The sequence below is a fragment of the Globicephala melas genome, chromosome 6 (genome assembly GCF_963455315.2).
Source record: "Globicephala melas chromosome 6, mGloMel1.2, whole genome shotgun sequence".
In the NCBI taxonomy this organism is placed as follows: domain Eukaryota; kingdom Metazoa; phylum Chordata; class Mammalia; order Artiodactyla; family Delphinidae; genus Globicephala; species Globicephala melas.
In genome coordinates, this window is record NC_083319.1 from 72946430 (window position 1) to 72973113 (window position 26684).

Below are 26684 nucleotides of genomic sequence, written 5' to 3' on the forward strand. Positions count from 1 at the left end.
TACATTTTGTTTATACATTCATCGGTTGATGGACATTTGTATTGTTTCCACTTTATAACTATTATGAATAATTTTGTGAACATTTGTGTACCAGTTTTTATGTGGACATATGTTTTCATTTCTCTTGAGTAGAATCCTAGGAGTGGAATTGCTTCCTATGGAAATTTTGCACTGATATGGTAACTCCATTTAACATTTTGAGAAAGTGCCAAACTGTGTTCCAAAGTGGCTGTACTATTTTAAATTCCCACTTCATTTTGATGATGACTAAAAGATTAAGTTAATAGGGCAAAAAGTAAATGCTAAAGTACTACCCATGACTACTTTTATTATTCTGTTTTGTCTAACTCCTCCCCCAAACCAAGCAGTAAAGAAGTATTTAGCACACATTTAAAAAATTCCCTGGTCATCTGCGGGTTTCCTTAGGTATTTCCTACGCTTAAGGTTCGTGACTTACGAGCTCACATTTTGCTAGTAAGGCCCTAGTGAGGCCAAGAACAGCTGTGAGTCTGGCATATTCAAGTTAACTCTGTAGTTAGCTATTTGTCCCTTTTTTTGTTTTTAACCACAGTTATTATTTACATTTTATTTAAAGGTTTTAGAGGATGAGCTCACAAGAATTACCTGAATCATTAAAAACCACAAAGTGGGAGAATTTTAAAAAATAAGAGTAGATACCAAAATAGCTTTTAGGAAGATGATACCTTATTAGTTTCTAAAATTGTTGAAGAGAGCAAAAGAAAGCTTATAATCTTAAAGATAAGAGATATATTTATAATCATGCTAAAGAATACATTAAATCAAACAAGAATGAGGAAAACTACATTGTGTCCTATAGGTTATATCCTATTTCTATGGGACTCTCTTTTTTAAACCTTGTAATGTGGTTATTCTAAAATTTGAGGGGACATTTGAGTTTCCCTCTGAAGATATGGAAAAAAGTGTTGGGTGTCTCATCCCCACTTCCTCTTCCCCCCAGGCCAAATAAGTCTGTGCTGCAAGGGCATTTCTGTTGTATCTGTAGTTTTGAAATAAATATCAAAAGAAACGGCATCAAGTGTTTACGCTGAACGATGGCACAGAGTGGCCTGGAGAAACCTGTCAGGCGGAGCATCACAGCGTCTGCACAGTCACACGAGGTGTCGGGAGGGGAACACGGGGGCTCGGGGCTGTGGTCAGTCACCGGCTGGACGCCGGTGCTGCGGAAGGCCGCTTGCTTTCTGACCTGGAAGTTGTCCTGGGCTGGGATGCTGGCCTTCAGACCTTTGCGTTTGCGCATTGCCACCAAGACGCGGCTGCGGCTGTAGAAGGGGTCTGCAGGCAGGGCCTGCCAGTGGTCAGACACGCACTGGGCGGGGGAAGGCCTAGCTCCCCGCGTGGCTCTCGGGTTGGCGGTGAAGCCAAAGACTCGTTGATGTGTCTTCATGACGAACATATGGCCACTTGGGAGTCTTCTAAGACGTGGCCCGCTTCCTGTTCAGGGCTCTGTAGATGACGCCAACCTCTTGTTGCGGGCCCTGGATCTAGGAGCCGGGCTCTGGGAGAGGGGCGGGCGGTCAGCAGCGGCATGGAGGCAGTGCCAGGAGTGGTGACGCTCTGCATGGTGTCCGCGCGCAGCGTCACATCTGAACGTCGAAGCGAACGCAGCCCGCAGTCCCCTCGCGCGGTGCCCCCTCTTTGGTGGTGCACTGCAAGCCAGCCACCTCGCTGTCCTTGATCTTGTTAAGGTACTGCACGCCCTTGGTGACTTGGGATGATGGGGTCGGTGCTGGCGGGCCCAAAGCACCACATCTTGCGGGTCTCGGCCATGTCCCCCTCGTACTTATCTTGGCCAGGGAGCGGGCCCGCTGCTCGAGCCCCTGGTGGGCAGACACCTCACCCTTGCCAGTGTCCACCACCCGGCCATCTGGGAAGCGCTGCGCCCTCAGGTACAGCCGATTGTGCTTGTTAGGGAACTTGGACAGGTAGAGCATGTTTGCCTCCTTCCTGATGGTCTCACCTTGCAAGACCACTGTTGGATTTCTTGATGGAATGTGGGCGTGGTCCCCACTCCTCGAGGATGCAGGGTGCTGTGGGGTGTGACTTGGCCGGTGCTTCAGCCCTATCTCCACCAGCTTGGTTGCGCAGGTAGGCCAGGTTGTTGGCCTCTAGGACAATCCTGACAACCCGACCCAGCTCATGCGGAATTTCATCACCTTCATGTTGTGGACGTGCTCCAAGGAGGTGATGGTTCCCGTCTTCGTGAGAAAGCAGTGAATGCCCACCAGGCCCACGATGATGTTTCAGTGAGTCACATCCTCCTTAGGCTTCACATAACAACCCATTAAAACGGTTGTTTTCTGAATTGGCTTCAGGTACCTGGTCTCCTTCCTGGACCTGTGGTTGGGGGTGTGTATTGTGGTGATCATTTTGCGATCTTGGACAGATGTCTGTCTTGGACAGACATCTCCGAGGGTCACATCAATGATTTCATAGATGTGTGGATCAGACAGCAGTGTTGGTCAGTCTCACCCCAAAAATGACTGGGAAGGTAAATTGTTATGGTTGTTCCAGTGATGGAAGGTGATTAGTGCTGTTTTACAGGTAGTATTAATTAAAATGTCAAAATTGAGGACTTCTGAGGAGTTTGTGAGAACATGACTCAGAAGGGGACAGTCTTAATATAGTATTTCATTTTACATGAGACTGCATTCTTTGGGGACAAGAATCACATCATAGCCATTTTTCTTTCTACAACGGCTATTACTTAATATATGATCATAGTATTAAGTAACCAAAACAGGAAATTCTATATCTGCTAGAAACTTATATTTCAGCCATATTTCTATAACTAAATTGTGAGAAGTGTTGCTTTTTTTTTACAGATTAATAAACTGAGACTCAAATCACTTGTCTAGTACAGATAGGCACTCAGTTTTTGAACAGTTAAAACCAAAGAACCAATCAAGAATACATAGTCACTTCAATAACAAAAATAGTTCCACTTTAATACTTTATCTAGTAGGAAATTATTCTCAGTGACAAATTTTGTTAATTATCCAAGATGGTAGTGTTATTTAGAATCATTTGACTGGATAGAATTTGAGTTTCTCTTAGGTTATTAGGGTAAAGAATTTTTGAGATTAGATATGGAAAAGTGGTTTTCTGTAAAGGGTCACTTGAGATGCTGCTCTAAATTAAGCTGGGGGAGCAGTAAGTATTTTGGATGATAGAGATGAAAACAAAAAAGACCTCAGTAAAATGATCGAGGCTAAGCATGAACATTTTTGCAGATAAACTGTAATGTAACACCTGAGCTTAAAGCGTCAACTATCTAAGCAATGTTGGATAAAACCTAGTCAGTAGCAATTCATATGAAAAAATCAGATCCTATTGTTCACTGAACAGGAATTTACAGTGGCATGGTTGTCACCATATCTGTGATAGGAATATAGTGGCCTGAACAAATGAAGTAATAGTTCTATTGAGATTTATTGATCACTGCTTGTTTTAGTTCTGTTGCTGCACTAGTTTAGCAATACTCAGAGCACCTCCTTGTCAGAGGTGTGTGTCCTAGTCTCATAAGTTCTCTCTTTCAAGCTCCTGAGGCATCAGTACCAGCAAAGACCGTAATGTTCCCTTTTGCCTTTTCAGTTTTCTAATGCCTGGGTAACCATTCTTTTAATTAAATTCTATTAAAATACCTTGTGTAGTTTTTATCTTCTGACTGGACCCTGATGATTACAACCAGAGATGAGCAGATGATGAAGTATGGGTGATTAATAGAACTTTTCAAATACGAAAAACTTGTATGTGAAAAGAAAATATATTAGCTGTACTTCACAGTGCTGGTTTCTTTATATTTCCTTCTTGGAGATTGTCTCACCCTATACTCTACCACCATAAATAGTCATGTTCTGGAGCACATGACCTAATTGCATGGCCACAGCTGATTGGACCAGGGTGGGTCCTTAGGGACAACAGATTCTAGGCTGGTCAGTTGGCTATGACAAGGTTTGGCTTTAAGTGTTCTGCCCAAAGATAGATGAACTGAGACAAATGGATTCTTTATGATTTTTCATCAAAAGTCTCAGTTCAAAGCTGCACCAAAAGAAGCAAGTGACACAGTTGAATCGATTAATAGAAGAGCCTAAGTGGCTCATGAACTCCTGCCATGGAGTTTTCCAGAGACATTTAACCTATGAATCACTTTCTTCTGCCCTCAGCAAAAACATTTCCATAATTAAGACTGGGTTTACTTTGTGAGGTAGCTATATCCCTATCAAGTGAATGTTCAAGCAGAGAATAGATAACTGTCATATTTGTTTTAGAGGGGATTTCTTCAAAGAAAGCCTTTTCGTGTTAGACTAAGATGTGCTTGTATTTCTAGACTCTGTTCTAGACCCATTGAATAAGAATATCTGAAGAATGGAGGCAAATCATACACATTAAAAATAGCAGCAGTAACAATGGGAACAACTCCCTCTGCCATGTTATGCTGAAGTAGCTGGTCTGTAGTTCAGTCAGATATGGGAAGAAAAGGGCTGTATGGTTGTTCTGGCTGTCTATTGCTGAATGACAAACTATCCCAACAGTTACTGGCTGACCATTTTTATTATCTCTCATGACTCTGTGGGTCAAGAATTCAAGCAGTCTCTGCTGGGCATTCTTTTGCACCATCTAGATTGATGAGGGCTACCTAGTGATACTTAACTGGAGACTAGTTTCATCTGTAGTATACAAGATGGCTTCATTCATGCCTGGCATCTTGGTGGGGACAACTAAACTCCTCTCTTTCTTCATATAGTTTCAGGACTTTTCCCTGTAGTCTTTCCAGCAAGGCAGTTGAACATCTCACGTGGTGGCTCATTGTCATGTGGAGGCTCAGGGCTCTCATACTCAAGGCAGAAACTGACAGTCCTTTTAAATGGTAGGCCTGGATCTGGCATATGCTACTTCCACTGTTCTCTATTGGTTAAAGTAGACACAAGGCAGCACAAATTCCAGGGGAGGGAAAATAAACCTTCTCTGTACGTGAGAGAAGAGTTAAAGGATTTGTGGCCATATTTTTGGATTGGAAATACATAATATTTGCTGAATTTTCATGAGAAGTATGCCAGTAAATGCTATCAATTACCAGTAATAATGATAGTAACTATTATTTTACTGAATTCAATTTGCTTTTTAAGCTAATATGAATATATGCATTCTTTCCATTGAAACAGTCTTTGTCTTTTTACTGAGAGGGAGAGAGAGAGGAGAAATGTTTAGTTAGGATTCCTTTAGATTTTTAGAAGATATCATGAAACATAATAAATAGGATCACTATTATTTTTCTTGGAGAGCTGAACTGATTTCATAAGCTGTTGGTGTTATTTACACTTGAGAGCAGATTAACATTTTTTTATATTAATTATGAAACAGGAATTTGGGATTACTATTTGGTTTTGTTTTTCTTTCTTTTTATTTATTTAACTTTTCCTCTTGGTAGGGGTTGGTTATTACTTTGCTCAAGCTGCTGGGTGACTCAGAAATGAAATTGACATAGACTGTTCAATATCAAGTATGTTGATTTAAATTAAGAGCACAAAAGAGAGTTTCAATGAAAATGCAATGCCATTTAATAAATTAACATGTGGGACCTACTCAGGCTGGAGGTTGGTTTAATAAAGTTGCTTAAAGTTTTCTTTTATTGAGTTAAAGACTAGGGAACTAAATTTATTTTACAGATGTTCTCCCAAAATGGTAATGCTAAAATTCCAAGAGCTAAGGGTTATGTCTTAACATGCACCCCCGACCCCCAGACAACCTCCTCAGTTACAGAACTCTCCAAACATAACACTCTTTCTGACTTGACAGATTGAAAAAGTAATTCTCTTATGGGAAAGTCATGTATTTCCTCTATGGAAGATGATTAATATGAATGCCTTTCATGCATCATTTTAAATCCTCTGGCCATACTTTCCATTCCAACCACTGCTGTAGCAATCCGTTTGTAGGCTTTTAACGTCTTCATGCAGGTGAACCTAATAGCACCTTGCCAGGATATCTCAGAGCCTGTGACCTGAACTGAGTGTCTCTAACTTCCTGGTGCAGATCTTCTCTGATACCACATCATTGGAGACCTATGGGAACTCCTTTGTACTCATGCGTGCACAACCTAGAAGTAGGAGGGGTAGAAGCAGATAGATAAATGCATCCTTTCCCCCACCCCCGCCACTGGACAGGTGGCTCCTAGGCACACTTCTTCATCTTCTCAGATGACCATTGAGGGGTGGAGTTGTTTTCCATAGTAGTGAACAACTATATACTTGTATCGTCTCTCTTTCTTTTCTTCCCTGTTTCATTCCCCCTTTCCCTCACTCTTGTTACTTGTGATCACATTCCCAAATAAATTGCTCACACATAAACCTTTGTGGTAGATCTGCTTTTTTGGGGGAAACCAGAGCTAAGACAGGCCCTATAAAATGTGTTTCTTCCACTTAAATGATCAGTAATGTGTTGGGATTTAATTAGGGTATGTTTCCTCAAAATTGAAAGCAAGAATATCCCAGTTTATGAGACTCTGTGTTCAGCACACTGTACTATCCATCTTTATCTTGTTTCAGTATTCTCTCTGCTGTTACATCTATGACCTTTGTTCTCTTGGCACACAGACAAGAACTTTGGGACAAGCACTGTCTGCTTATGAAGTTAAATGTTGGAAAAGGATATTTTGAATTTCAGAGGTCTGGAAGTTTTCATGAATATTTTAATTAATTTTAATTTCTTCTCCCAAACAGTATAATGGCATCAAGTCTGGTAAAAGTCATACCATGATTTCTCCTCTGTTTAATCCTAAATATTATATAGAGGGGAAATAAACTTTAATTGAGCCACAGTTTAAGTTGGAGATTGCCCAGTTCCCAACTTTGTAAATCACCACAAATTCCTTCTCAGACCCTGTCTTTGATTTGTTGAGATTAGATCTATGTTTTATAATTTCATTTTTTTCTCAAGTGTTATGTAGAAGGTATCATTCTAAGATTAAAAATAGTTCTGGGTGTATAAACTGGAAGACATACATGCATTTCACTGAAATAAAGCTTTTTAGCCTCCTAAACTATACTATTTAAAAACTATATAGTCTTTTGAAACTATGTAGTGGTCACTGTAATGAAATCTGAGTAGTATAGCATTTTATTTTACTTATTCATTTTTGCAATATCATATTCATGTTGGTGGATATATTTTAGAAGATTTGAAAGATGGTTTAAGGTAATTATACATTTTCTAATTAAAAGATATAAAGGATTTCAAAGTTTAGGGCTAAAATCCAACATTTCATTTACCTAGAACATCTCAGTTTATTGGTTGGAAGTTTTGTGGCTGTTTTAGAAACTTAAAGCATTATAGAATCCATAAAAAAACAGCATAGTTGGTAGTTTATGTTTGAAGTTAAGTATTAAAATTATTGGGAATATTAGACATTTTATGAACTAGGCACTGAGATAACTGTCTTACATGTATTTGACTCAGTCTTAAAAATAGCCTTATGGGATATGTGTTATTATTAATCCCTTTTTTAAACATGAAGAAAAATGAAACATTAAAGAAGTTAATCAATTTGATTAATTTTATCTAGCTATTAAGTTACAGAACTGAAGTGACCATTTCTTTTCTAATTCCAATTCTGGTGTTCTGTATGGTTGCTTCCCTTTTCGGGAAGACTGAAACCTGATAACCACTCCCAGAAAAACGTGATTGGTTTCCTGACCAAATTGACTATTGCTGGCTGTGAAATCACTCACTTGAAACAAAAGTATGGGACTATAAGAGAAAATTTAGAGAATGAAAAGGTGTTATAGGAACTAGGGTTCAAAAGGGGAAGAAATTTAGAAGAAAAGTAGAAAGAAAATGGAAGGAAGAATAGTAGAAAGAAGATAAGTGTCTGGCCAATAGTATAAATGGTAGCAGAGTGACCACGGCATTGGTGATTGAAAAATGATCATCACATCTGTGGGACGGAGGAAGAGTTGTACTGAGCAGTGGTAAATGGACCTATTATTATCTTACTGACTAATAGATGCAAATTAGTAATGGGTTCTAAATTCCATACATTGCCCTCTATTTAAGAAAGCAGAGAGTAATATAGTATGTATTAGTCGTATTCCAATGCCTGTTATCATTAAAACAGAAAATTTTGTTATGTGGAGAGTTATCTTTCAGGTATCTGGAAATTTGTATCACAAAGAAGAGCACTTCAGTGATTCTGATCTTTGAGTGTCATGATTATTTATAGTTCTTGGCATAGAAAAGATCAGGAAAAGTTTGATTCGTGTTATACTTCAAGACATCATATATTTCCTGTTTATTATCATTTACTTCTTAAATGACTGTGACTCCTAGATGTAATTTGACTTTCCATTAAAGTTTTTTTTTTTAAGTTTTTTTTTTAAATAGGAAACTTTATATTTTAGATACAGTAAATGTTGCCTGAATACTGAAATTTTATTTATTTATTTTTCTATTCAGTGAATTGATCAAGAGATTTCAGATGATTATTTCAAGTCACAGAATCATAATTGGTCTAGGCAAGAATACTCTATACAGTTTTACCATTGTTTCCTTTCATATTTTGTCACCACGCCTATTCCTCTTGTCTTTCTTCTGTATATCTTTTTTTTTTTTTTTTTTTTTTGCGGTACGCGGGCCTCTCACTGCTGTGGCCTCTCCCGCTGCGGAGCACAGGCTCCGGACGCGCAGGCTCAGCGGCCATGGCACACAGGCCCAGCCGCTCCGCGGCACGTGGGATCCTCCCGGACCAGGGCACGAACCCGCGTCCCCCGCATCAGCAGGCAGACTCCCAACCACTGTGCCACCAGGGAAGCCCCTCTTCTGTATATCTTATCCCTTATTTATTTAATGTATGCTCTTTTAATTTTCTATTCCATATATGTATATATGTCTATCTGTGAAATATGGATAAAACTGTTCCTTGTATATGTTTAATCTTCATAATGATTAAACTTCATTCTCTCAAAAAGATATTCCTAAAATATTAGTTACTATATGCAGATCTAGTTCATTCCCTTTGATTATTTCATTGCTTTCTATTTTATGCATATTTCACATATTAATACCTTCACATTATTTCCTTCCTCCTTGGGCATCTGTGTGTTTCTCTGGTACATAACCCAAAGACCAGATTGCTGTGTAATAGGTTATATGCATGCTCTATTTTACTAAGTACTAATAGATTATGTGTACTGCAACATGTCTGCACACATGTGTACTCCCATTGACAAGGTTTCATAGATACTCACAAAATTAAGATGCTATTTTATGTGCTATTTCTACCTATTTAGGGATGTAAAATTATACCACAATGTTATCTTTAATTTACATTGCTCTTAATAGTGAGATGGAATATTGCTTTATGTAATTATTTTTGGCCACTAGCCTGTACTTCTGTTTCCTTGAATGCCTCCTTAGCATCTCCCTGAATTGTAAATATTGGTGTGTCAGAAGGCTGAGTATTTGAACATCTTCTCTTCTCACTCTTTTGGTTTTTAAAACCATCAGTCTGGATGAGATCACCATCTATGTCCTGATGACTTCCAAATTTAAACCTTCAGACAGGACTTCCTTATATCTAACTGTCTCCTTAATGTGTCCTCTTGGATATTCAGTAAGTATCTTAAAATTTACATATCCAAAAGTGCACTTTTGATCGCTACCCTTTCTCTCCAAAAACGCCCTACTCCTGACTAGTCTTCCCTCATTTCACTAAATGCACTAAAAAATCTTGGAGTTTTCCTCGAATAGTAGCATTCTCTCACATCTTATCACCTACCCATCAGTCAGTCTTCTGGGCTTTATTGTCATGTATATCCAGAATCTGGATGCCTTCTTTATACTTCAACCATTATTCCTCTGGTCCAAGCCACCATCATCTCTGGCTTGGATTACTGCCGTAGCCTCTTAACACACCCATCTGCTTTGACACTGTTTTTTTCATCTGGCTTAAAAGATTCATGTCTTTTCATCTCATTCACAGTTAAAACCCCAGTTCTTGTAATGACAAAAAAAAGTCCTATATGGTTGTTCTAATCTCACTTAACCATCTGTACTTGCCAGTTGCATTCCAGCCACACTGACCTATTTGATGTTGCTGAATATGTGTCACTCTTCCATCCCAGGGTCTTTGTAATTACCATCTCTTCTCTGGAATCCTACTCCCTAGGATAGCTTCATGTTTGTTTACCTCTCTCCCTCTGGGTCCTGCTCAAATGCCACCTTGCTTAATAATTCCTAGTATCTCAATTTACTTTTCTTGTGATATCATGTGGTAATGAGTATTTTATCTGTTTTCTTTTATAGTGTGTGATTTTCCTTAATTTGTATCCTTTTAGAATGTAAACTGCATGAGGGCAAGAAAAATTTTGATTTGTCCCTTGCTCTAGCCCCACTGTTTAGAATAGTGCTTGACATTGAATAAATATTAGTAGAATGAATAAATGATTTTGCTTTTATCTAAAGTTATATATTTTGGCTTATATTAAAATTAATTTCTAGCTTTCTTTTGGTTCATATTCTTTTGGTTCAAAAGGTATATGTATATTCTTTTAAATCTTGCTTTTCCCCCAATAATTCTATGCCCTTGCCCTTTTAAAAAAAATGTGTCACTTCTGGAGAACATTGTGTGTGTGTGTGTGTGTGTGTGTGTGTTAAGGGCAGTTTTAGGTTCACAGCAAAGTTGAGAGGAAGGTATAGAGATTTCCTGTGTACCCCCTACCCCTACACATGCATAGCCTCCCCCAAAATCAACATCACTCAACAGAAGGGTACTGTTTTTTTTTTTACCAAGAATGAATCTACATTGACACATAATAATCAACCAAAGTCCTTAATTTACCTTAGAGTTCACTTTTGGTGTTGTACAGTCTATGGGTTTGGACAAATGTGTAATGACATGTATCCACCATTATAGTATCATCCAGAGTATTTTCACTACCCTAAAAATCCTGTGTTCTGCCTATTCATCCCTCTCCCCAGTCTAACCCCTGGAAATATAACTGATCTTTTTTACCCTCCATTAGTGAGTTTTGCCTTTTCCAGAATGTCATATATTTGTCATAATTATGCAGTATGTAGCCTTTTCAGATTGACTTCTTTCACTTAGGAATGCTCATTTAAGTTTCCTCCATGTCTTTCCAGAGTTGATTTGTTTATGTTTTTTAAAAACTCAAACTGAGAATCTTCATCTTCTATTGTTTGTTTAGCTTATTTACTGTAATTTCAGTTTTGCTATGACTTGTTTCTGTAATTTTTGATGAATTTTATTTACCATGCTTCTGGTTTTTAAATTTTTCTACCATTAACTAAAACAAATATCTCTCCCAGCCAGAAAGTTACCTGTTATTTTTGAGACCTGTAATTATGTTTTTCTCTACCATAGCTGTTATTTCACCCAAAGGAATTCCTTTGCCCGTGTTGATATTGAAAGGAGTTTTAGGATTGTACTGTCATCCCTTTTTTAGTTACAATGTAAATTATTTTTATTTGCAATATAACTTTTTTTTTCTATTTGTTTTTATTCTTGTGGGATTATATCTTTAAAAAAAAAAACTTGTGGGGCTTCCCTGGTGGCACAGGGGTTGAGAGTCTGCCTGCCGATGCAGGGGACACGGGTGCGTGCCCCGGTCCAGGAAGATCCCACATGCCGCGGAGCGGCTGGGCCCGTGAGCCATGGCCGCTGGCCCTGCGCGTCCAGAGCCTGTGCTCTGCAATGGGAGAGGCCACAACAGTGAGAGGCCCGCGTACCACCAAAAAAAAAAAAAAAAAACTTTCAAAGAGGATACATGTATGATAAAAATTTCTGAGAATTTTTTATGTTGAAACCTTATTGTACTAATATATGTATTTATTAACTCAGATAAATATTAAAATGATGGTTCAATTTTATTTTCCTTCAATATTTGCATATTGTGCTATTGAAGAGATATGTTACTATGACTTTTTCAAAATTCCTTTGTTCATGATCTGATTTTGGCATTTTCTTTGTGTCTAGGTGTGATTTTTGATTCTGTATCCCAGTACACTATGACTCTGAGTCAGACTAGGCTAACAGCTATAAAAAACAACTCCAAAATCTAGGCATTTAAAAATCAGTAAAGGTATGTTTTTCACTCTCACCACAGTCCAGCTAACTGTTTGGCAGGTAATTGTTCAACATGGTCATTTGTACCCTGGCTCCTTTGATCTGGAATTAGTCATTTAGCTCCACCTAGATACAAGGGGACAGAAGGAAAATGTATCCTTCTTGTGTGCCCAGGAGGTCAGTGAAACAATTTGGTACAAACAGAGATTTGTCTCTGCTATAGAATGCTATCAAACTGAAGCTTAATATAAAGCCTTTTTTAGTTTTGGAAAGGTTCTTGGTTATAATTTTTTATCACTATTTTATCCCTTGCCTGCAGTCTTTATTTTCTCTTTTGGTTTTCCAACCCACTGGACTTTGACACCTCTATTTCTGTTCTACAATATTCTTGTCTTTTTTTCTCATTTTTTCCCCTCCTATTTCTCTGTCTTTTTCTCGTGCCTTTTGGGAGAGTTTTGTGACCCAGTCTTCCAGTTAAGTAATGCAATTTTGAATGTATTCATTCTGCTACTTCACAGGATTATTTATTTCACAAATCTTATCTTTCATGTCCAATATTTCTATTTTAGTAATATCTGATTGTCTTGCCACCTGTTGCAAATATGTTCCTTTTTCTGTTTGAGTATATTCTATCTTTTTAAACTTGTTTTCAGTCTCTGTCTGTCCCTTCCCTTTAGTTCATTTTCCTCCACTAAATTTTTCTCTTTGTTGTCTTCTAAGATAGTTCTCCTGTTCCTTAAATGTCTCTTAATTTTTCTCTCTATGGCAATCTTTATTTCCTGAAAAGAAAGGAAACAACAGGTGGCTGGCCTGCTATCTGTTGGGTGGGTTAAATTGACAATACTAGTGAGTTTCGGGCTTATGCCCACCACTACCTTTTTTCCTTTGTCATAGAGTGCTTTCTAATCTCTGTACTCAGCCTTAGCTCTTGTCCTCAGATAGCAACCTTCTTTTCTAATTCACCAGTCCTAGGAAATGTGAGGAGGACTTTAAGGGGGCATTGGCTGCTCCAATCCTTGTTCTGGCTCTCTATACCAGCAAGACATTGTTGATAACCTTGATGTTATCCTATAGCCTCTAGTCGGAGATCTAGCCTTCCTGCCCTGTGTTATTACAGGGTGGGCAATGAGTGGGGAATAAGGATTTCAAGGTGATAGGTAGAGTGAGATTGCCATTTTTGTTTTTTAATTTTCATTTTTTTGGTCTTTTAAAATAATTAATTTTTATTGGAGTATAGTTGATCTACAATGTGTTAGTTTCAGGTGTACAGTAAAGTGAAGAAGTTATACATATATATATATATCCACTCTTTTTTAGATTCTTTTCTCATATAGGTCATTACAGAGTATTGAATAGAGTTCCCTGTGCTATACAATAGGTCCTTATTTTATATATAGTAGTGTCTTTGAAATTATGAAGCAGTTTGAAATAATAAAAAACCCTGGGATTGAAGGAAAGAGGAATCTGTGTGGTTTGCCCATTTTTTTCATTCATCAAACATTCTTCATGCACCTATTTTTTATTTAATGAATATTATCAGGGACCTATGATGGGCCAAAAATTGTTGAATGAACTATAAATTCAGTAGTAAACAAAATAGAAAAAAATATTGCTCTAACAGTCTGGGAATGGAGGAGACAAACCTATGTTTGATTTGTTAGGAGAAGATAAATGCTGTAAATGAAAACAACACTGTTCCTGGTTAGAGAATGTCAGAGGCTAGGAGGGCAAGATTTGAGCAGAGACCTAAATGAAGGGAGAATGTGAGTGGAATGCGTTCACTTAGTCTCTTAGTCGCTTATAAGCCATGTGATTGTGGGCAGGGTTTGTTGTGGAGATTGAGTGGGGCAGTGACCCATTACATGTCATTGAGTAGGGACTCAAGAATGGGAACTCCTACTACTAATAATGCACATTATTAATAAACCTCAATTAATAATTAAAATTCTGCTTTAATGTATCTGACTTTACTGTTACTAAAATTGCCTTTAATTTGTTGAAAATTCCTGTGGGATTGGCAGCAAAGTCATATAGCAAATTTTAATCACTTTGTTTTTACATCTGAGAGTCATTAGTCATGGTCTTGACCACAATACAGTGAAGTTAAAAGATTCCATTGGCAGGAAGCAGTGGATTTTAAGGACCATTCAAGGAAGAGTATGAATTAGTGAGGGGATAGCTAACAAACATTTGCTAAATTCTTTCTGGTTCTTTAGAAGGAAATAGGAACATCCTTCCCTCTTCATCTCTCTCTCTCTCTTTCATACACACAGGCACATACACGTTAAGCCAGCAGAAGATTTAGAATAATTTGCTCTTGTAAACGTTATAACTAAACTCTCCCATCCAGGATTTTCATCTGCATAAATATATGAGCAATGCTGAATGACACCCTTTCCATCTTCCAGCACCTCTCTGGCCCTCATCCACATGGGAACTGAACATCTCATTGCTTTATAGTCACATTTGATCAAACATGATATTAATTATCCAGCTTAAACTCTTACCTTGAACATCAGAACTGGTCTGAATAAATTGCCTGCTTTGTAAGACTGTCAGCATTTAAGAGTTGAATATTTTCCATCAAAGAAGAAGCTAAAAGGTTTGGACCGTCTTGTCTAAAGGCACTTTCCAGAGAAGTGTCCAAAATGTTTTGAATGGCTGTAACACTGCAATAAATGTATAATTGTTCAATTTCACTACCTTAAAGGAAACAGAACTCATTTAGATAAGTGATCTCCAATTTTTAGTACCCCATTTTTTGTTCCAAAGATCATTTTATTTAGATTGTTATGTATAAAATATGAAAACCACATTTTTTTTCTTGTTGAAATTTGATGGAGGGGATGGTAATGGTGAGAAGCCCAGATGCCGTTTAACCTGACAGCCCCCCAAGGGTCCATGGAACACTGGAAACTGCTGATTTAGAAGTCTCAGTTGTCCAACTCTTATTTGCAGGTAAATAAGAAAAGATGGATGTGTACCGCCCTGACTCTTTCTCCATAACATGGACTTAAAACTTGCTATTTCCTATTATGTATTTTGATTTGGGGAGAAAAAAGACAATATTACTCGGCCATTATAATGAAATATTCCACTAACACGTCCAGGTTCCTTAGCCATTCAGAAATCTCTTATTGAGGAGTGGGTGGGAATTAAGAAACAATCATCCCATCTCTGCACTAGATGCTGACCCAAGCATAACAGTTTTGCAATGTTTAAGTATTTTAACTTTGCATAATCAGTTGTGTCTATCTATTGTGTTATTTCTACCTTTATTCATTTATTCAACAAATAATTTTTAAAACCTATTTACACTCAAGGACTAGAGTGAGGCCTTGAAGACAATTAAAAAAAAAGAAAAGGCAGGGTCTAGGTTTTTGGCACTCACAGAAACTGTACAACTTATTTTACACTGAAATATTTACAGTTATAAAGGACAAGTACCTTTTGGCAGTGAACATCATTCTCATTTTCAAGTTTGCTAGAATTATCAGAAAAAAATGCTGTGTTACAATATGACTGATTTTAATAATCCTCATTGCTTTAATGATGTATATTTTTAAACATGTGGTAGTTCCTACTTAGAGATTTTCAGGGACTGATTGTTGGTAAGAAAATAATTTGTTCCCCCCCAAAACAAATATTCTATATTATTTATTGGTGTCCTTCATCTGTCTCACTTAATACTGGCTAGTGGTCTTAAATACAAAAAGAAAATTAGGTTAAATTCGGAGAAGCCTATGTGAGAGATGTTTTATGGGTACTTCTCAAGGAAATGCTGGACATTTATTCACTAGTCATACTAAGTGAAATTCAGCCTACCCAGTTACATATTGGAAAACTTTTGATGATTAGGATGAGCTGTTTGTGGAAAGTAATCATGTCCTTTACTTTGCCAGTGACACCAGTACCATGGTAAATAATTGGTATTCCGTACTTTATGCACTGGCTAATGTGTTGAAACCTGAAACTATTGGCCATGAAGATCCTACTAAGAGGGTATTATTCTAAGAAGCATAGCCTGAGGGTCATTAAGTTGTACAGCTTTCTCTGTTACTTTAAAAACCAGATATTATGCAACTACATTTTGTACAATTTTATTTCCTGAACTTTTGCCAAAAAACTGATTTTTAAAAAATCAAACACTATCAGTTCCAGTAAATGACAGTTCACTGCTACTTTTTCAGCCCCACTTGCACCCAGGTTTTCAGGAGGGCACACAATTACCCTTAGACTTGCTTCTGAGTTTTGTTAGGCATGTTGTGATTTGTTAGCTGCGATGACTCAGATGAAACCCCCTTTTAAAGAGATGACTCAGTGGTATTTAAATAAATTCTGTTATGTAAACTGGAAAAAACCTTTCTAGGCAATAATATCCTTTCTTTGAACTGTTTTATGACATCCGTTGACAGTATTGCTATCTGTGACCCATTCTTATATCTGTTCTGGTGCTGTTGGTGCTTTAAGTGATGGTTGCAAATGCAGTAATGTTTCATTAGCTCAGACTTGCTGATTTGTGATTTGGGATAATTTCCAAAGGGAACTGGCTGAAGTTTAGTTACTCTTGTAACCCAAGAAATAGCTGACTAAGAAAAGTAAGTCTTAATAAGATTTCTGGAGTGATTTTGATTGAGAAAGAAAATATGTTATACAGGCTGTTTAAACATTTGTTAGACTGAACATCATTATTATCATATCATATCTGTCTCTTTTCAGTTATTGGCTGTGTGATCTTAATTTCCTTGTCTGTAAAACTGTGAGGTTAATAGTATCTACTTTGTGGTGTTCCAGCTCCTTCATCCATTAAGTGGTGCTACTGATGGGTCCTACATCATGGACTTGTGAATGATAATGGGTTAATACACAAAGTGATTAAGGAATACCTGGCATATGCAATTCTTCCAATGTTTTAGCTGTTTTTGAAAATTATTATTGGCAGGGTGCTCACAACTGTTTGTTAGTAACACTGCATTAAACATCATTTCTGGGCCACATTTAACCATGAGATGAGAAAATTAGTCTAAATCTCTATTAATTATGATTATTTGAATCAATTTTATACATTTAACAGTAACATATGCTAAAACAGACATTTCATTAAGGTAGACTTTCCTGGAATAATGAAGCTTCTCACTGTTGTTCTAGTTCTTTTTTGGTTTTTTTAACATCTTTATTGGAGTATAATTGCTTTACAATGGTGTGTTAGTTTCTACTTTATAACAAAGTGAATCAGCTATACATATACATATATCCCCATATCTCCTCCCTCTTGCGTCTCCCTCCCACCCTCCCTATCCCACCCCTCTAGGTGGTCACAAAGCACCGAGCTGATCTCCCTGTGCTATGCGGCTGATTCCCACTAGCTATCTATTTTACATTTGGTAGTGTATATATGTCCATGCCACTCTGTCACTTCGTCCCAGCTTACCCTTCCCCCTCCCCGTGTCCTCAAGTCCATTCTCTACATCTGCATCTTTATTCCTGTCCTGCCCCTAGGTTCTTCTGAACCATTTCTTTCTTTTCTTTTCTTTTTTTTAGATTCCATATATTTGTGTTAGCATACAGTATTTGTTTTTCTCTTTCTGACTTACTTTACTCTGTATGACAGACTCTAGGTCCATCCACCTCACTACAAATAACTCAATTTTGTTTCTTTTTATGGCTGAGTAATATTCCACTGTATATATGTGCCACATCTTCTTTATCCATTCATCTGTCGATGGATACTTAGGTTGCTTCCTTGTCCTGACTATTGAAAATAGGGGTGCAATGAACATTGTGGTACATGACGCTTTTTGAATTATGTTTTTTTCAGGGTATATGCTCAGTAGTGGGATTGCTGGGTCGTATGGTAGTTCCATTTGTTGTTCTAGTTCTTATGCTAAGAATCTGAATTGCACTCACAATGTGTACAAGCAGTATTATAATATACGGAAGCACCAGTTTTTGCTGAGAATCACATCAAAATGAAAATTGCCATAACTCTGTTTTATTCCTGATTTTCTATTTCTTAACTCCTTTCCCCTCAGTGTCCTTACCCTTAACTTTAGTAATAACTATCTTGAGTACTCTATGGAGGTGGTGTGAGATGAATTGTTATGCTTGATTTAGACAAATGTTCTTTTAACTGAAGCAGCATACATTCCTCCTTCTTCTGGTATGAGCACCTGTTTTCTTCATTTGGTCCTAACATCTTTATTGTGAGATACAGTTGTGATGCCAATTGTAAAAAGATGTGCCCCACACATTTTTAAAAGCAAATTTCAAGAAATGGATCCCTGGAATTATAAACTTGAACACAAGTGCAAAGACTAAATCTGATAGGGATCTTTCATCACCAGGCAAGCATCTGAAGAGATACTGTTATAAGGTTCTATTACCCAGTCACTGGCACTACTTTTGTTTCTTCCCTTTATTTACCTAGTCCTTTGGCTCTTCCTTTGTTGCTTTGTTTCTGCCAGCTATGCCATATTCTTCCAATAAACTCATTTGTTTATTTAAGTTAGCCAGGGCTGGGTTTTGTTTTTTGCAGTTAAAAATCCCTAAATGATGTAGTGTCCCGAAATAAACTGTGAGTTGGTGAGAAAGGTGTGGTTCCAGGAATTTGTTGAATTAGCCTTGTAAAAGTCACTGAGCTGGTCATAGCTGAGTTTCTTCTGAAAATGGAAATGTTTGGCCTTCTTGGTTTTGGAATTTAATTTTACCTCTAATACCACAAAAACATTTCTGGGATAAAATAGAATATTAAAGATGTAAACCCTCTGAGCAAGCTACAGGTATTTACATATAGGGGACACCCTACCAGGTCCATGTCAATGATTAAAATACTCTCTTGTGCTATCTTGTTAGATCAAGACAACACAGAGGAAATATGTTTGAGGAAATGGCTTGAAACAAATGAAAGCATGGCCAAATTAGATTGAATGGAGAAGATGGATAACTTTCCCTCTTGAGGGGGAAAATGCATCAGGAAATATTACTGGAAGAACAAATAAAACTTCACTGCTTCTGAGATTTTTTTCTGTTTCTCTAACCTCCAACTTAAGCAGTAAAAGAGTAATGAGGACTCCTACTCATGAGCTGTCAATTCAGAGCAAGTACAAAGATAGGAAACCACCCCTGAGCTGCACGTAACATTGGCCCCCAAATCTTATTATTCCATCAAATTGTTTTTTGTTTTCATATCTTTTAAAGTGCTAACCTATTTTATTTCATTTTTATTTTTAAACCATTTTTGAGGTATGATTAACAGATAAAAAGCTTTAGATATTTAACGTATAAATGATGAGTTTGGGGATAAGTGTAAACCTGGGAAACTATCAACATCAAACCAAAGTTTCCTCCTGCCTCTTTTATTACTCTGTGTGTGTGTCTGTGTGTGTGTGTATGTGAATAATATAAAATCACTTAATATAAGATCTACACTCTTAGCAAATTTTAAGTGTATGATACAGTATTGTTAGCTCTAGAGATGATGCTGTATTGTAGAACTTCCAGAAAGTCTTTATTTTACATAACTGAAACTTTGTATCCTTTAAGAATCAGCTCTTCATTTTCCTCTCCCCCCAAACCCTAGCAACTACCATTCTAATTTCTACTTCTGTGAGTGACTGCTTAGAGTCCACATATAAGTGAAATCACGCGTATTTGTCTTTCTGTGTATGGCTTATTTCAGTTAGCATAATGACCATACCTGTTGCCACAAATGCAAGATTTTCTTCTTTTTAAAGGTTGACTGATATTCCATTGTAGGTGTATACCACATATTTTTATCTACTTATCCAATGATGGACATTTAGGTTGTTGCCATATCTTGGCTGTGGATAATGCTGAATACTGTAAATCATACTTCAGTGAACATGGGAATGCAGATATCCCTTTGAGGTACTGATTACAATTCCTTTGGATGAGTATCCAGAAGTGGGATTGCTAGTTAATAATGTAGTTTTATTTTTAATTTTTTTGGGACCCTCCGTACAATTTTCTGTAATGGCTATACCAATTTATATTCCTACCAACATGTATTGGTATACCAGGGTTCTCTTTTCTCCTCCTCCTCACCAAGATATGTTCTTTTTTTTCTTTTTAAATGATAGACATCCTCATGTTAGAGAGGATATCTCATTTTGGTTTTTTGGGGTTTTTTTTTTGCGGTACGCGGACCTCTCACTGTTGTGGCCTCTCCCGTTGCGGAGCACAGACTCCAGACGCGCAGGCTCAGTGGCCATGGCTCACAGGCCCAGCCGCTCCGTGGCATGTGGGATCTTCCCGGACCGGGGCATGAACCCGTGTCCCCTGCATCGGCAGGCAGACTCTCAACCACTGCGCCACCAGGGAAGCCCTCATTGTGGTTTTGATTTGCATTTCTGTGATGATTAGTGATGTTGAGTACTTTTTCATGGCGCTTGTTGGAAAAATGTCTGTTCAAGTCCCTTTGCCCATTTTTTAATCAGGTTATTTTTAATTTTTATTTTATTTTCACTATTGAGTTGTATGAGTTCCTTATGTATTTTGGATATTAACCTCTTATCAGCTATATGGTTTGCCATATGCATGTATCAGTTGATGTATAAATATATTTTCTACCATTGTGTAGCATGCTTTTCCATTTTGTTCATGAATTTCTTTGCTGCATAAAAGATACTTAGTTTGATGTAATCCCACTTGTTTGTTTTTCCTTTTGTTGCCTAGGCTTTTGGTGTCATATCTAAAAAATTATTGCCCAGATCAGTGTCAAGGAATTTTCCCGTATCTTTTCTTCTAGGAGCTTTACAGCTTCAGGTCCAAAATTTAAGCCTTTATTTTGATTTGATTCTGTGTGTGGTGTAAGATAAGGGTCCAGTTTTATTCTTTCACATGTGGATATCCAGTTTTCCCAAGACCATTTATTTAAGAAGATATGCTTGTCTGAAGGAGGTTGCCAAAATCAGTGTTGCTACATGGTGGTAAGGGCTGGAACCTCTTATTCCAACATCTTGCTGATGTCACTCCTCAAGTTGGTGATAAAAGCATATTATCAGTCTTGGATTTGATAGTTATTGATATCTATTATGAGAGAAGAAATTGTTCCTTTTTAGGGACTGATTTATTACTTAAAGTTTTTAAATGAGACTCATTTATAGATTACTACTCTCTTCCACCATTGTTTCAGAAATAAATTGTTGCAAGCATGGAGGTAGGGTGGGAAGGCATAAACCTGTACCATATGTTCTTTTCCTAAGATTCACTTAAAAAGGTATTTTAAAGGATGTTAAAAGGAAAGTTTTAAAAGGATCTTAAGATTGGAGATTGTGTGTGTGTGTGTGTGTGTGTGTGTATACACACACACACACATATATATATATATTTTTACCATGGCTGTTATTGATGTACATCTAAAAATCAGTCATGTCTTAGGAAATGTCCAGCAAATATGGGACAGAAATATATACATATAAAGGTATAGCTATAAAATATATATAAATATATGTACCAGTATGCACAGAGCAAACTACTGAGTTAACACATGCTTTTAGAAATGGGAAATTAGAACTTTTATGAAGTAGAACAAAACTTCTAAAAATATTCAGAGCTAATGGAAGTTCTATGTCAATGAATCCTATTGAGTTTATTTGAGGCAGTATCTTAAAAGTGAAGTCATAGTTTGTGGAACGCATGATATCTTGAATGATATCAAGGGCTCAGTAGGTGTTTAGTCATCTAAGTTGATGATGATGATTCAGCCACATTGGTACTTAGTCACATTACCTATAGTTTGGAAATGATGATACCATTATTTTTCATTTTCATTTTGCTGAGATATGCTAAATTGTTTCTAAAACAGTATTCATCTTATACTGTAATTAATCTGAAACAGATGCATCTTATACCTTATTTATGTTTTGTAAGTAAAATAAGAAGAGGACTTAATTTTAAGTCTGTCTTTTCTATAGGTAAGTCCCATAGTGAAAGCATGGAGGGCAAAATTTTAATAAGGAATCAGTATTTAAAATAAGTGTATTCATGCTTATTTTAAATACTATTTATTGACTAAATTATGTATTTTGAGAAAAATTTTTTCCCATCGTTCTGATATCATCCAGTTTGAAGAAGTGGCAGATCAATGATGAATAATTTGAGGATATGAAAGATTTAGTCAGTGTTCTAATTCTCTGACCTGATGATCCAAGACCAGCATTAATAAAGGGCACCAGGAAGCCTCCCAAGGGTTTATTGAGGGGAGGAAAAGTGCTTTCCTCTTCTTTTGCACAGAAAAGTTTGCACAGTTTTTGGAGAGCATAGTTTTGGAATTCTTCACAGTTTATCAAGTCTTATATTCTGCCCTGCTCTATATACTATTTTATCCTGTCCTACCCAACCTGACTCTCCTTAACTATGAGTGGAGTTAGGGAAGAGAAGTTATTTCTGAATCTGCATCCCTTGAAGCTACCAGCCTAGGTATTTCCACAACTGGTTCACTAAGAAGCACAGGAAATGATGGGCATGTGTGCAAGAATAATTGTTCCACTTCTAGAAGAATGCTGAAATGTTCCCACAACTGGCTTCATTTTGAGGAAGGCAGAGCAGAAGGGCTATGTGCTTTTATGTGCAAAAGAAGAGGAAAGCTCTTTTCCTCCCCTCAGTAAACCCTTGGGAGGCTTCCTGATGCCCTTTATTGATGCTGGTCTTGGATCATCAGGTCAGAGAATTAGAACAGTGACTCAATCTTTCATATCTTCAAATCATTCATCATTGATCTGTCTCTTCCTCAAACTGGACGATATTAGAACCATGGAAAAATCAAAATAAAAATACATTAAAAATCCCAATCAGAATTATTTTCTGTGCTTGACATCTTATTTAACACAAAGATGGACATCTAAAGAAAAGAGCTCATATCTTTCTTTTAGAAGCAAAATAACTACATGAACATAAAACTGATCAACTTAGCATTGTCCAAGAAATGATCTGGGGCAATAATAAAAAATCTAGCTTAACTTTATAAACTCAAAATCTAGTCACAGAACCATTTTATGAAGGTATCAAGATCTTCCAGATCAAAAATAATCCAGAATTCATTAAGTAGTATTCAGTTGAATCTTTTCAATAAGGCAAGGAAGGAAACAAATATATTTTAGGAAGATTTGGTAGTTAAAATTGAAACAGAAAGGATATTCTGATTAACTTTCAGTTAACCAAATTGCCTTAATCTATCTGCATTTAGTTTTTAGATTGAAATTTGAGAATTTACTTAAGTGTTAGTGTAAAGGGCAAATCTGAAGTAGGACAAAAGTAGAAATTTCAGTTAGACAACTTAAAATCTCAGCTCTGTTTCCTAGTTATTGAGTGATCCTGGGTTTCATATCTCAGAGTTTCCATTTTCTTATCTGTGAAACAAGGGGTTTAGACTAGTAGTCACTTCCAAGTTTAAAAATTATATGATTTTAGAGTACCTCTGACATTCTTTTGCTTTTTGTGTTACAAAACCTCTCTGCTTTGTAGACTGGATCCATTTTAAGAACAGACATGAGGGAGTCTTCAGTATTTAGTGTAGAGAGCAATGCTAACGTACCAAAAATGTAGAGTAGTTCTTTTTGTCATTAATTTAAAGTAGCAAGACTATAGATAAGATTTTTGATTTTATACACTCTGGACATATTAAGCTTTTTACTTTCTTTTACCCAAAATTCAGAACTTTGTAAATAAAATGTTATTAAAACCACTGAAAATACTCATGGTCCATTTAGCCAACAGAAGAAATCAGTTTAGTATGTACAAGAATAGCTTTTCTCTTGCTTGTGCAATTAAGCCTTCTTACTTTCATATGTTATTTGTAAGCGTAATCAATCACAATCAATCTAAATATCCAAAAGACAAAATATTTTACACAGGGAAATTGCAGTACTATTAATATAGAAACTCAACATGAGACAAAATACTACCTTTAGTCAGGTTTGTATAAAAGACAAGTCAGCTTAGAAAAGTCGAGTGGGAGAAATGAGAGGGAGAAGAGAAAATGCCAAGTGTGAGCAATCTATCCAGAAGAAGAGAGTGACGTTGTTGGTTACCACTTATCTCCCTCTGTCCTTGTTGGCAGAGCTTGAGTTTAGAATGCACTTAGGGCATGGACATGTGACCTACCCTTGAATAATGAAACTTGAGGAAAAGTCTTTTGGAGGGCTTCTGGGAAATGTTTATCTCCCAAAAAGGGAGAAGGAGAAGTAGAAGAGAGAAATTTCCCGTAAGCTGTATTTTATCTACATGAGATCTCTGAAATTGTGGCAACTGTCTTTCAACATGAGTAGGGAAGTCAAAGGATGAAGGCAATAATCCAGTGGGATGGCAGAGTAGGAAAATAGAAGTCCTGGGTGCCTTTGGATTTGTGTTGAGGGAGATAATTTTACTTATTGTTTAAAGTATTCTGGTTGACTCCTTTGGTGCTTGTGGCAGAAAGGGTTGTATCTCTTCCATCCCTAGCTACCCTCTCACCTTTGGCATTGTTTTATTTTTGTCCTAGAGACCGCTCCAAGATGCTTGCAATTGCTTATGTAAGGTTGTTTTGGGTTGAGGGACCTGGGTGGTGGGTACGGGCAGGTACCTTTTAGTTCCAAGTTTTATTTTCTGTTATAAATTGGAGCAGTAGTCTTGTCTACTCAGAATATGCATTAACGCAGATCACTTAATTGAATATGCTGTAAAAGAAACAGGAAACTGAAGAAGTACAATGACTGTAATCATAGCACTAGAGTTATTATCTCTAATGTTTGTAGAGGAGAAAAGGAGAGTGGGATGATACTGTGGTGGTTAGTAACCAGTGCTTTAAAGAAAGTGACTAAAAATGATTTACTGAGGGCTTACCATTAATTCATAATATATTATCATGAATGAGTAATTTATATTGTTGCTTTCACATGGCACTGTTTTGCCCTTGTCGATGCTGATTTTGTTTGTTGTCACGTTAGTCACTTGTTAAGTTATTTTTGGCTCTCTTGTATTTTCTAATAATCCTTAATAGAGTTTAGTGAGCTAAATACTTTTGTTGGATAATATATGCATGAATGCATCTAAGGGTTGGACAGAGGATTTTTATTTCTGCTAATTAGTGTGAAACTATACTTCAGTTTTTCCCAGATCAGTTAATATTTATTTTTGCATTTTAGTTGATTCTTTCCCCAGAATCCATCATCTCCATTTTGCAAACTGTATAATGGAAATATCAGATAATTTTAGCTTTTGCCTCAGGTACTCTATTCATTAATCCATCCATTCATTCACTCAAAAATGTATTTTGAGTGTCTAATTTGTGCCAGTCATAATGTTTATTACAAAGATGGAGAAGCTAAATTCATTCCATGCCCTCATAGAGCTTATATTTATAAAGTCACATCAGGATTTCAGCATGGCTTGGCATGTCTAACTGATGACAAATGTACATTTTTTTGGAGAAATAATTACTTAGTGCCTAAGCCCATGATCACTCCTTTTAAGTTGGTTGTAGAATAGGCATTACTAAAAACCAATTTTAATTGGTAGAAAGTAAGACCTCTACTAAGGAAGAGGAAGCATGCAAATAATCCACTTGAAGTTAAAAACAACAACAACAAATTTTTCTGACTAGAAAGGGCATAGGTATAGATTTCAAGGTATGAGAAGAGAGAGAGTGTTATGTGTTAGACTAAGCAAACAGAGACTCCTCAGTGTCTTTTCATTTGACCTTCGAGCAGTACATGGCACAACTGAACACTCTGTCCTTGATAAACTTTCCTTGGCTTCCTTTCTACCACATTCTTGAATTTTCTTCCCTCTCTGGCTACTCCTTCTTAATTATTTTGAGGGTCCTCTTCCTTGGTTTGTTTTGTTTCTATCATATATCATTTACAAACTAAAACTGGGCAATATTGTTAACTTCCATGACTTCCATTACTATCTATAGGTTAATGTTTCCCAAACCTGTATCTGCAGCTTGTTCTCCCTCCTGAACTTCAGTCTAGATCCACACATCCCGCTACTGATATGATACCTGATTTGGATGTCTGCTTGGTCACTGAAAAGTCAAAATATCCAAAATATTTTCTCTAACCTCTTCTTCCTCTTAAGTTTTTATCTAAAACCATCACCTTGCCCTGTTTTTACACTCAAATCCAAAACATCACCAAGTCCCTTCTGTGCTACCTCTTTAACCTCTTGCTCAGTTTCAACCACTTTATTACATTTTCCTATTCATTATCCAAGCCACACCCTTCATCATGTCACCTGAATTATTTGATTGGCTTCCTAACTGATCAGATTCCCTAGTGCTAGTCTTGATTCTCTCTAAATTTGATTCTTTCTCAACTGGAAGGCTGAGTGAACTTACTGAAATACAAACCTGATTTAGAGTCTTCATGGTTAAAATCTTCTTGGTGCTTCTTATTAAGATATAATCCACATTCTTAACATGACTGCACAATTTAAAATCTGGCCCTTCTAGTTTGCACATCTCTCCATAACGTACTCTGCTATGAACTATTTGGCAGTTGCCCGAATGTATCATATTACCTTACCTTCAAAACTGTGCATGCACTTTTCTGAGAGAATTTGT

At 36.9% G+C, this 26684-nt stretch overlaps 1 pseudogene; it reads right to left on the reverse strand.

Moving 5' to 3' along the window:
• Nucleotides 1-892: 892 nt before the first annotated feature.
• On the reverse strand, nucleotides 893-26636 carry LOC115838990 (elongation factor 2-like; annotated as a pseudogene).
• Between the last annotated feature and the right edge of the window lie 48 nt (nucleotides 26637-26684).